This window comes from Haemorhous mexicanus, chromosome 3 (assembly GCF_027477595.1).
Source record: "Haemorhous mexicanus isolate bHaeMex1 chromosome 3, bHaeMex1.pri, whole genome shotgun sequence".
Taxonomy (NCBI): domain Eukaryota; kingdom Metazoa; phylum Chordata; class Aves; order Passeriformes; family Fringillidae; genus Haemorhous; species Haemorhous mexicanus.
Genome location: NC_082343.1, coordinates 48,850,081 through 48,862,372, shown reverse-complemented (window position 1 = coordinate 48,862,372; position 12,292 = coordinate 48,850,081). Strand labels below are relative to the sequence as shown.

The 12,292-nt window shown below is 38.7% G+C and overlaps 1 protein-coding gene across 7 annotated transcripts in view; it reads left to right on the top strand.

The window, feature by feature from the left end:
* The first annotated feature begins 515 nt into the window (after positions 1-515).
* Positions 516-12,292, top strand: part of TAB2 (TGF-beta activated kinase 1 (MAP3K7) binding protein 2) — an 80,474-nt gene continuing 68,697 nt past the window's right edge. For 4 of the 7 annotated variants that reach the window (XM_059841708.1, XM_059841709.1, XM_059841705.1 and 1 more), the window contains exons 1-3: positions 3,562-3,663; positions 6,708-6,782; positions 11,166-11,387. The gene's annotated coding sequence lies outside the window, so the exon portion shown is untranslated. Of the gene's footprint in view, positions 613-3,247; positions 3,664-6,699; positions 6,783-11,165; positions 11,388-12,292 lie in introns of those variants that run through there. The other 3 variants (XM_059841706.1, XM_059841704.1, XM_059841703.1) reach the window with 3 other exon arrangements.

Here is a 12,292-nt window from a genome sequence, read left to right as displayed (position 1 = left end):
AGAATCTTTGACACGTCTTCACATCCATATGTGAAGGTGTGAATCCCTAATATCATTTTCATAGAGAGAAGAAAATTCAATAAGAGTCTGCTTTTATCAGTTCCACATGAAACCTTCAAATCTAGGTCAGAGCCTTCTAACCATGTATGTTTTAAGCGCTATAAAAATATCTTTTCCAAAGATTGAATTCTATTTGTGAACAACGTAAAAAAAAAAAGGAAGCCAAGATCTGACATAACATCTTAGAAAAGCTTCATTAAGACATTCAGCCTTCATATAGCCTTGTCAAGGAACAGTGGAAATAGAGGTTTAACCCATTCACCTCTCTTCCTGTGCAAGCTGGGACAGAGCTCTGGGCATGTACACAAGGAAGTGGCTTTTGCTTCCTGACAATGCATAGCCTGCTTAGGATCACCAGTTATCACTGGACTTGGACTGGCTGTGAACCTTGTGTATGGATATGGTGCTGTCAAACACTGTGCTAATGATGCTTCTATTTCTCTCTTTCTTTTAAGCTGAAGACTGCTGGTGTAGTCCTTAGGAGCCCAAAAGTATATCACTTTTATGGCACAAAGGTTAATCTTTCTACTACAGCAAACCAGTCCACTTAGGGTAAATGGCAAGTAGCTTTAATTCCTTGGATGTGTTTACCTGCTTCAGAGATGGCAAGTTATGAAAAAAGTGAGCTTGGTTTTTGAGACTGAGAGGTGTGGTTTTGAAACTATGTGAGTGAAGCATGATGTGTGCTTGCAGAAAGCAACATTTTTGTGGGAACTGTTTGGTTTTTTCACTTTTAAAGCAGCGAAGTCTGCCTTGCGTATTTAAGATTAGGGAAAAACCTTACAATACCTTACTGCACAGGACTATTTGCCTTATTAAGTCATGTTTGCCTCAGGTTTAAAACAAGAGCACTGAACAAGATGTCACTAGGGCCAGGTACATTTATTAGAAACTTACTGAAGTCCAAAAACCTCACAAGAAGATGAACTTGGTTTTTCCATGAGTAACCTTTTAATCTTTGCTTGTGGAGGGGTCAAGGTGCACAGGAGCAGCTTGTGAATGTTAAGGTGAGGTCTAAATGAAGGTTCCAACAAGCAGAAGTTACTTCTGGAACTTTTATATCTTCAGTAAGCTCACACATGAAACAAGTTGCCACGACTCAATAATATTTTTTTTCTGAATCCTTGAGGGCCTTGTTTGGTTTGTTTTGTGGGAATTAAATTACACTTGCAATTCAAACCTGCAGTGTGCAGCAAGGTAGAGGGAGGCTGCTCAGAGGGAAAGTTTTATGCACTCAGTAACCTTTTTATATTTATTTGTTCAGCATGCTAGCTCTTGTGCTATTTGCTGGGAAGGAATGCCTACACAAAAAGCTACGAGGTGGGTCAAATAAAAAAACCTAGAATGTTTTGAAAGCCTCCCCCTTGACTTTGGACTGAAGGGATCTGTAGAATTTTTGGCACATTATAAATCTGTGTTTACTGAAAAGAGAAAAAACCCAACCCAGCAGCCCCCCTCTGACTCTGGGTTTATGTCCATTGAAGTCTGTGCCAGACCTGGTTTACAGAATGTCAAGTGCTAATAATTCACAATAGATCCAAGAGAAAAGAAAACTTGAACTGCATTTTGGGTCAAAACATGTTATTTTAAAGTCTAAAAATACTATGCAATTTGATCTTAATTAGAAGATCCAAGCTTACATCACATTGTTCCAACTCTTCTCCTAGGAACTTGAATGTAAACTTTGTGTTTAAACATAAACCCACCTCTGGGGCTGGCCTATTCTCTTTATTTATTTTATTTGCCAAGCTGCTGAAAAGGTCATGTGCACAAAGAGAATGCCCTGCTCCTAATCTTTTTAAGCTATTGAGAGGGTAGTTAATGCAAAGCACTTGGTTTCATTGTGCCTCTAGAAATGGAAAGCAAACCGTCTTTCTTATTCCACTGTCCTGTTCTTTCACATGGATACATTTCTGGTTTTCTCTCTTAAATACTCATTCTGGCCTTTGCTTACAGACACACCATTCTGTATGGGACATAGATTTATGCTACAGTTTAGAAGTAACCTGGGCACAAAACTCTGACAAGATAAAATCTTTCCTTATGAAGTCCTTACTAATATCAACAGAATAAGATGGCATTTCATTACACACTCCTTGTTTTGATCCTATGTGCCTATTGTTCATATGCTTCCTGAGAACAGGGGCAGGAGAACTTTGGGAATAGCAGATTGTGGGGTTACCTTAAGTACCACCAAACCTGTAATCTAAATTGGAGCCCTGATGATGAAATCTAGCACTCAGGTTTGTGACTTTGTGTCATTTTCTGCATGATGCCTTCTCATTTTTCCTGAATTTCTGTCTTCTGCATTTTCTTGGAAATTTTCACACTGCAGTCAAAGTGCCAAGAGTGGGCTTAAAGCCACCGGCATGATTTATACTTGTTCTTTTTGTCATTTAGCTGTGGATCAGAACTGAAGTATCCAGTTGCTCCTTGGAAGAACTGAGTTTAGGGCATCCACTGGGGACTGGAGCCTGCACTTTGTGACACCACCTATGGCTAAAATCCCCGCTGAGTGCACACCAGTAAATGACCTGGGAGGCAGGAGACGCCAAGGTGATACTGACACATTCTACCCCACCTCTCTTCTGCAGTTCCTAGACCAAGTAAAAAATGCAGCTCCTTTGATGCAGTGCCACATGAAAAGGAAAAGTGTAAAACTTTACTGAAATGGAATTTAATGAGCCATCCACAAAACACACCTAAGGAGGCCTGGGCACTTCTAATTTTCTAGTTCTGCTAATTTTCTAGTCACCTGCTCAGGGTATCTGCCCCTGGTGCAGCTGAACTTCTCCACTGCTGCTTCCTCATAACCTCAGCCTGAATTCACCTCATTCATCCCTGGTCATCTGAGAAGTTTGGTTTCACATGGATACACTGAATTCAGCACAGCAGTGCCAGATCCACTTTTCTCAAGGATTTTCTGGTCTGTGGATCTGCTGGTATGGATTTCCAGTGACCAACTTCCAGCAAGGTGAATGGACCTCTTTCTCTCTTCATTTCTCTTTAGATACAAGTTGTTTTGGAGCAGATAAAGCTATCTACACATGGCAAGGTGAGCTGTGTTGTATGTTTTGAGGGAACATCCAGAAAGCTGACTCTGCTCACAGTAGCAGGATCAGCACATGCATTAAGGGAGGGGCAGGGGAGATTAGATCATAGATTAAAGTGTTAATAAAATAATGCAAGATTAAATAAGCATAACAGTAATTACAAAAATTGCCAGATTCAGAAGCTTTGGAGCCTTCCTGGTAACCAGGGTGTTACAATGGCTTAAACAGAAAGCCTGTGAGCTTTTTATTCTGCTCTAGAGGAATATACAGACTTAGTTTGTACTTGCTGGCCTATTTTATACTTATTTTGTGTGGATCAGGCACAGAAAATGCTCAAATGCAGATTGAATCTTTAAAGCGTGCTACAGTGTTTTGTTTGTTTCTGTACTTTACCACTGCAAACTTGATCATCTTTGCTGGCATTTTGAGACTCCACAGTTGCTCTACTCTCAGCACTGCCTGATAACAGATTTGTGAAGACATCTCTGTGTAAAAAAGAAGGGAGTGGACAGAAACAAACTTTTTACAGTGACTCAGAATTATATCAGTGGTAAGTCTAGGGAAAAACAGATTTTAAAAGCTCCTGCTCCCTTTGGAACAAATTGGGAGGGGGAGGAAGCAGTGTTCATTTACATTGTAAAGTCTTAATTTTTAAACAGAGAAAGAGAGATGTATTTGAGGAGGGAAAATAATGTATTTTTCATAACGATATTCTTTTTACTACCAGTAGTTCTAGAATTTCCACTAGAGAGAAAAACAAATAACAACTCTGCCAACCACAGAGATTAAAGAAGAAGCCAATGGAGAGAGACATATTTTTTCAAATAGTACAGTGATGACAAAATACCAAGGCTCATTGACAGCATTGTCAAAGCTTAAAATTATAGCTAATGATACAGTAGTGGCTCTCTGACATTTTAAAATACCACAGCACTTAGATTTCTCGCTGCATTTGCATTTTCCTTCTTCTCTAGAGAGCACCAAACTTAAGCTGATTCTGCTGCTAGGTAATAACAGCCAGTGTAAAATAATTATTCTCTCAGACTATAGCATAAATTGGATCAGGCGAGCCTCTGTACACTTTGTTATCAGCCTGCTGGGAGCAAATATAGCCCAGTAGTATCAAAAGTCATTAGTTCAAGTCAGGACTTGGGTGACTGAGCAGGTGGAAGTTTTACATGTCAGAAGGAGGAAGCTTAATGCAATATTGAGTAGCAGTTACATAAACTCTGCTAGGGTGTTACTGCTCCTTTACAGACAGGCAAGCTGCAGAGGTTAGGGAGTTTGAAGTGGTTAAAAAAGTCCATAGCCATAAAGCTTCTCCTAAAGTTTAGCTGGATTCAAGTTTTATCTGCAAATTGTGGCTAAAGAAGTAATTTTGTAAGCTTCTTTGCCTGCCTCTATCTGAAGGCAGGCTAATTTGCACCACAGTGGTGTTCTCTCTCTCCCACCATCAGCTGGCACTGAACTGTGAATGGGATTGAGATTTACCATTCATCTAGGGTTTGCTGTGAATCTCATCCTGGAACATCCACTTCTGTGCATCTGATCCACAGAGAGCTGGTATAGCCAGCCAGTGCTGTGGTACTGCTCTGCCTCAGGGTGAAATGCACTACCAGCCTGGGGACTACAGCTCAGGTGTCACCTCTGCCAAAACCCCTGACAGTGGGCTATAAACACACACTCTTTCTTCCTCCATCCACTTTGGGGGCCAAGAAGAAGGGTTGTTAATCTGAACTACACAGTAACTCAGGTACCAAGTGGGATGCAGGAAGCCCTGCATGAGAATTTCCTGTGGTGGTGTGGGTGATCAGAGCATGGATGTAGGAATGACTTGGACCCTCTCTGGTTGTGGAAGACTCCACATGCTAGTTGGTTCCTTTCTGGTAAGTGCTGTAGGCTACTACACAAAATGTAGCTGGTGTCCACTGGTTTAAATAAGTGCCAATAACCAACAATTTGAGGAGAGAAAATGCATGGAAACAAGTAAAGGAAGTAAAAGCAGAGGTAAAAAATTGTATTACCTCTAAGCTACTGAGAAATACACAAGTTAAGAAGAAGGGTGTTTAACACTGAGAAATGAAATGAGAACACCTAAGATAGCAGCAAAGTTTAAAGACCTGAAGATGCTTTTTTGAAGGGTGGGGCAGAGATAATACAATAAAATAATCACTAAATTTGAAGAACTAGCACATGAAATGGAATCTAGAAGTAAAGATTTAGAATAAGAGGTTGTGACTTGGTCAGATAGTAAGGAAAGGGCATAAATAGCAAATATGTTCCTATGATTAGGATGAAGCAAGAATAAAATGTATGTAAGTAGTTGAATCCATTGATCAGATCTCAACTTGTAAATATTGAATGAAGTATAACCAAAAATATTGAGAAAAATTTAAGATAAGATCTAACATATAATTTAGGAATAGATTATATCATAGTGATGAGGTATATGTCTTTACCACTGATCAAATTCTTTTTGCTGACAAGTAAAGCATTAGACTGAAGTGCTTTGGATGTCAAAAAAACACATAAAGGAAAAAAAAAATAATGTATTAAAGATGAAATTTGTAGGAAAAAAACAAAAGGCGGCTAACAGACCAGCTAAAGAAGAGGCCAAGAAAAAAACATTAACCTTAAACCAAAGAAACCATAGAGAGGTTAGGATTGCTATCTCCCTCTCTGGTGGACAGAAAGTTGATATTTAACAAAAAAGTCAATGCTGGCACAAGAATGAAGTAGCACAAACTGCCCTAAACAAATATACTTTGAAAACTTCAGAAATTTTGGAACATCAGAGGAAAGGAGAATAGCTGCCCAGTCAATATAATGGAAGTAGCATTTTAGGATATAACTTTGCAAACATATTGAAGATTGATAAACTGTAGACTGAAAGGCTGACTCTGGTGACCCAAGAGATGCTTTCCAATCCTTTTTTAATAGACTGGAATACTTGTCGACCAGTCTTCTTACTGATAATGCCTCAGATAATCATTTCTGATACCAAATAATACTACAAAATGAAGGGACTTGTTCCTTTATCACCTGTTACCCTGAAGGAAGATGTAGAAAAGAGGGGTATAGCCTTTTGTGAACCATAGGACTCCGTAAGAAGACAGATTTTTTTTCTGGTTACATTGGACAGTGTTTTTCCATATATCTAACATGGTAATGTTTTACAGAGAAAAATAAGATGATCACAAGGGTAAAAGTTATGATAAACAAACATTTACATTTTAAGTACACATTTTTATTGTATAACCAGAATCACATGTAATAGAAATAGGCCAGGAGAGGAATTTAGAGAAGCAATTTCATTTATTCCCTAAAGGATGAACTATACCCTACGGCATTCCTGACACGTTTGTACTGTAAATCCTTTGTAGGTATCTCCAAAGGTGGAGCTATTTGAACTACCCCAGCCATTGCAATGCTTTTGTTGCACTCACTGTTTAGAAAGGTTCACTTAAGCCAGTGCTGAGCAGGGCAGGATTACTTTCTGTTTTTTGCTGACTTTTCTGTATTTTGCTGACTTTTTTTTTTTTTTTGGTAAAGCCTAATATGAGATTGCTTACTCTGAAGTTCTTCCTGTTTTAGAAAAGGATCATTTCCCAAAGATGAGAGCATGGATCAGCCAGGCACTTTCGAAACAAAGAACTGAAACAAACTAATGTGAGTGATGAGAAAGAACTGGTCCTTAGTAGAAATGTTTTAAAGAATCTGTTAAGAAGAAGAAAAAACTCCACACAATTAAAAGGCAAAGGTTTTGAGTTTTAAAGGGAAACACAGAAGCACAAATAACAAGGACAGTTGTTGCTTAATAAATTTCAATCTCAGATTTCTGGAACTTAGTCAAGGGAAAATACCCTAGTAGAAATAAACCAATAAATATGAGTAGAATATTTAATTTATTTTGTTTTCCACATATTGGAAACTAAAGGAATTCTAGTAATAGTTTTAACTTTTTCTAGTAGAAGGGAGAAATGTTACATTGAGAGTGTCATGGGAGAGAAAAAGTGTTCATGTAATGGTTAGGTAATTTGAAATCATGCAGTGGTGCATTTGACCTACTTCCCAGCTTTTGCTGATGTTGAGGTGAGTGAGTTCTGTGTTTCCAGGGTTTTTTGTGTCGTATGCATGCCAAAAGCCAATAGCTCCATGCTACTAGTGTGCTTACCTTCAGACCAGGTTTCCTTCATGCGTTCCAAGAACTCATTTTGCAGCAGGGGGAAGGACCCAGCCTTTGCCCAGGTTAATTCTGCTGCTGTTTGTGGTTTTAGGGAGGTTTTTCTACATGGAAGATCTGTTTGTAACAAATCAGTTGCTGTGCTGTCCTATGTGCTTGCCTTTTAATTAAGGAATTTCTAATGTCTCCAAGTTAGGTGCATGGCACTTACTTTTCTTACCGCAGGAATAAGTAAATACTTTAAATGTAGGCATCTTCCTACAGTGTTAAACTATTAAGAATTACAATCCTAAGTACATTACTTTATTAACAGTATTCCCAGCCCTACACCTGACAGAAACTTCTTGCTTACTTCTTACCTGTTTTTACCATAAACACACGACAATGCCCCCTTTACCTTGCCAGGGAAGGAATCATAAACAGTACTTGCTTTAGATCACATGCAAATAAATGCTGTGCATTATGCAATGTGATTAAAAGACTCACAGTACAGCTTTCAGTATCTGTTGATCACTCTTAAGAGAGGTATCTTTAAGGCACCTGTTGCCACCATAGTCCAGGTACTGTGTGTTGAGTAGAGACATGAAAGAACTCTGCTCATAAAACTATCTTGATTAATGAGGGCTCTATTTTGAGATGGGCTGCAGAGCCAGCTGTGGTTGTAGCTGTGCACCACAAACTGCTGCTTGGTACTTCCTGCAGCTTTGTGCTCCTGCACACTTGTTCTAAAGCAGATGGAAGAGTTCCTGCTTGCACAGTGTGATCTGGAATAGCATTGCAGCCAGGATGATGCTCTGAACAATTTTCCCAGTAACACCTGGAGTAAAGCCATGAACACAAGACCTCACTACAATCTACACTAGTCAGGTCCACAAGGGCAAGGACTAACAGCCTTCAGATTTACATTTGAAATGCTCTACTACCTAGCACTAAACCAGGAATTAGTGCTCACAGCGCTGCTGACTTTTGAGGAGTTTGTAAAGTTTATTGTTTGTTTAAAACACACAGTAATGAGGCCTCTGAATATGCAAAACTAGTTTCTTAACACAGTGGGTTTTTTAACTACTGATACCTCCCTCTAAGAACCAAGCTTAAAAGTTGTATGAACTTAATATGTAGCCAGGTGACCAGAACAGAAGGCATCTCTGCTAACTACATCACAGTGACACTAGAGCTCTGCTCAGAAAAATATTTTAAGAGTACATTTTAACAAAGTGATTATCTGATCTGCATATTTAGAGACGGGGCACTGGGTTATCTGAAGAATATGTAAACTGATATGGATACAGCAACTCTACCATACTTCAATAGCTATTTTCAGCCTAATTTCAGTGCCTAGAAGTCATGCCACCACAATACGGCTAAAAGTACTTTCCAATGTGATACATGCATTTTTTATTAAAAATTTTATCAAATTATTGCAGTTTCAAAATTATCTACTTTTTACTTTTTCTCTAGGAATTGTTACAAATCTGTTCAAATAAAAGGCACTGCTTCTCACTGTTCTTGATCTGAGAGAGACAATTGCAATACACACCTTACAGGAAACGTAGGTGTACTGTCTGCAAGCCAACTCCTTTATTGCAATGCATGGCATTTTAACATTGCACACTATTATTTTATTGCATCATTGACGATTGCATGTTTTTCATTTCAGAAAAAAATTATACGCTGTGCTACAATTTTTTCTCCTCCCTTTTACAATCCTCCTTTCTATTGGATTCCACTCTGAAATTATACCAGGTGTTTTTTTTTTCATCACTACATTGCTTCAGGGTGACTACATATATATAATTTTCTTTGATAATTTATCATACCTCAAAGAAACAGAGAGCACTTGTAATTAAATTGCCCAGTTACACGGCCATGTGGTCTATGTAATTCCTTTTTTGAAGCTGCATTATCTAAACTGCAGTTATGAGAAAGGCTGTAGATTGAATTAGATGAAATCACAACTCAAAATTAATGACATACATTCTTAAAATAAAAGTTGGATAAATTAAATTAATGTTTTATCACAGGTGAACAATCAAAAGGAAGCTAATTATTTAGGACATCTTGACTTACATATTTTAAGACTTGCCTCTTGCACAGCACATGTGTTACTTGTTCTTTATACAGGTACCTTATGAGTCTCAGCTGCAGCATTGTAACACCATCTCTTGTTTTCCACACCTGTTTTTATTTTGTTGTGATCTTCCTTTGAGTTTTTTTTCAGGGTTAGGATAATCATAATCAAAATAATAACTAAAACCTACTTTCTTTTCTGAGGGTTTTATTTTATTTTGGAGTGCCTTCTCTCCTATATCAGCTGATGCATAAAAGCTAGTTTAGATATAAAGCATTGATTTTTAAAATCCATACATTTCTATGAGTACTAATCATACTTGAAACACACTAATTACTTGAATATTTATTGCCTCAAAAGTGCACAGGTTCTTTGACAATTTAATACATGCATTGCCTTTGTAGACCTTCCTTATTCAGAACAAAAAATTCTGCATAGTACTGTAGCAGTATTTCTGGATAGAAATACTATTCCTAAAAATTAAACTGATACTTTCTAAATAGGCAACAAAGCCTGTTTATGGTGTTGGGCATCAAGTATTTATAAACAAGCTGAAAAATTACTTATTAAAAAAGTTACTAACAGTGGTTTAAATATTCTCTTTTTCTTTTTTTTTTGCCTGAGGTTGATGGTCTCACTAAAATAATTATTTATTGACTATTATTTTTATCAATAGCAGTTCAATGCATGTACAAATTTCAGATTACTACTAGGTACTGGATTTTGGTAGTTAGGAAATTGAACCAGATAAACCTCTATGGTTCATTGCACATAGCTGTATGATGCTGCAATAATACCTGTTTATTACATTCAATTACATTTTTAAGCTAGTTTTCACTCACCATTACTGTTGGAAGACTATTTCAGAACTTAATTTCTGTGATTAGAAACTTATTTTTGCTTTACTGCAGAGCGTTTACTACTGCTGGGACTAATTCTGACAAAGATTAACTGAAATGAGTAGGAGTTTTGCTTGGAGAAGGGCTGATGATTAAACTTTAAAATATGTAATGCATTAGGAAGCTCCCAAACTGAGATCTCAACTGGTGGGAGTTTTTATGGTTCCATTACTACAGCTCTTTTAAATGCACAACTCTGAGTTAACTGTTGGTGAACCTGAACTGTCACTCAAGCCATGTCGTACCTTAGCCTGCTCCCTGCAGCTGGTTTCTTTTGGGGGTCAGCACAGCTTAACTTGGCTGCCCAACTTGACCAAACCATTTGCTGCTCTTGACAATAAATGAAACTTCCCTTTCTGCCACACTCTCAGTCAATGTGCAGCTGACTGCTAAGGTTCCTTGGCAGTCCTGTCTCAACACAAAACCTACGTAATTCCAATTTGCATTCCTGTCTCCTGCCCATCAGCAGCAGATGACAGCCATGCAGCGGAATTGAGATGTGACTCATATGTGTCATTATTCTCTCTGATGTTATGGATTGCACTGTGCTTATGTCCAGCTGAACAGGTGGCACTGAGGTTTACTAGAAGTGTGCAATTTAAAAAGTTATTGAAAACTTTAACCTGATTAGTGGTATCTGTACACAACACTGCAGAAATCAACACAGGATCTCAGGAGAGTTGGTGAAGAGGTGAATTTTGAAGAAAAAGCAACCTCTGACATAACTGCTAGGAAGAATGGATTTAATTTTTTTTAACAAACCCTACTAATTAGAGTCCCCTAACTATCCGTATGGATTACTGCAGAAAACATTCCTTTGGAGCTATTTTTCTTACCATCTGTGATCTCATAAGTTTTGTGCCATCAATAAACTTACTGTTTAATGTTTGTTTGTTCTGTAGGGCGTTGGGACCATGACCAAGTCTTTACTGAGCTGTGGGCCTTGTGAATAAGACATGAAAAGAGGATTGCAGATCCTGAGTTCTAAAATCCAGTCAGATCAGGAATTTATTAACAGGGGAGTGATGAAACTTGCTTTTCATGTGTCCCAAGGCTGGTGTTTCCAGTGGATTCCCTCACGTGTCATAAGGGTGAGATAAGATCCATCTTCATTCATCCCTTTGGTAAGGATACTACTTTCAGCCCAGGCACTTATTTTCTGAAAAAGTTCCAAAATAGAAGCGTGTCTATCTGAAACTGTTCAATGGGCTTTGGGGCTGTAGCTGGCAATGCAGAATGAGCATAAACCCCTGCAAGCTGTGCACTCAGCAACCTTGCACCTTTGGAAGACTGGCTATAAGGACAGACTACTAAAGATCAGTAAAGGACCTAATTTGAAAACAAATTATGATGTCTTCTGAAGGAAGGTTTTTCCCTTTGAAAAGGCAGAAAGCGCAATGCATGTGTATTGCCTGGTGATTCAGGTGTGAAGCAATGCTAAAGGAATAGATGACACTTATTGTGGAAGTCTAACACATTTTCTCTTGAGGATATTAGTGAGACAGTTGCTGGTACAGCTCCACTGCTGCTGGGAAGTGCCAAAGTGTTAATGCAGAGTCCTGCTGTGACTGCTGCTGCCTCAATATACAGAATCACAAAATCACAGAGTGCGTCAGGTTGGAAGGGACCACAGGGTCATCTGGTCCAACCTCCCTGCTCAAGCAAAGTCATCCTAGAGTACATGGCACAGGATTGTGTCCAGACACTTCTTGAATACCACCAGGAAGGAGACTTCACAACCCCTCTGGGTAATCTGTTGCAGTGGTCAGTCACCTGCATAGTATAGATGTTCTTCCTCATGTTCAGGTGAAACTTCCCACTCACCAACTTCTGCAAATAAAACTGGTGAAGGATCTGGAGCACAAGTCCAATGAGGAGCAGCTGAGGGAGCTGGGGTTGCTTAGTCTGGAGAAATGGAGGTTTACCACACTTTACAACTACCTTGAATGAGGCTGTAGATAGGTGCGGGGTTGATCTCTTCTCCCTGCTAACATGTGATAGCATAGGAAGAAATGGCTTCAATTGCACC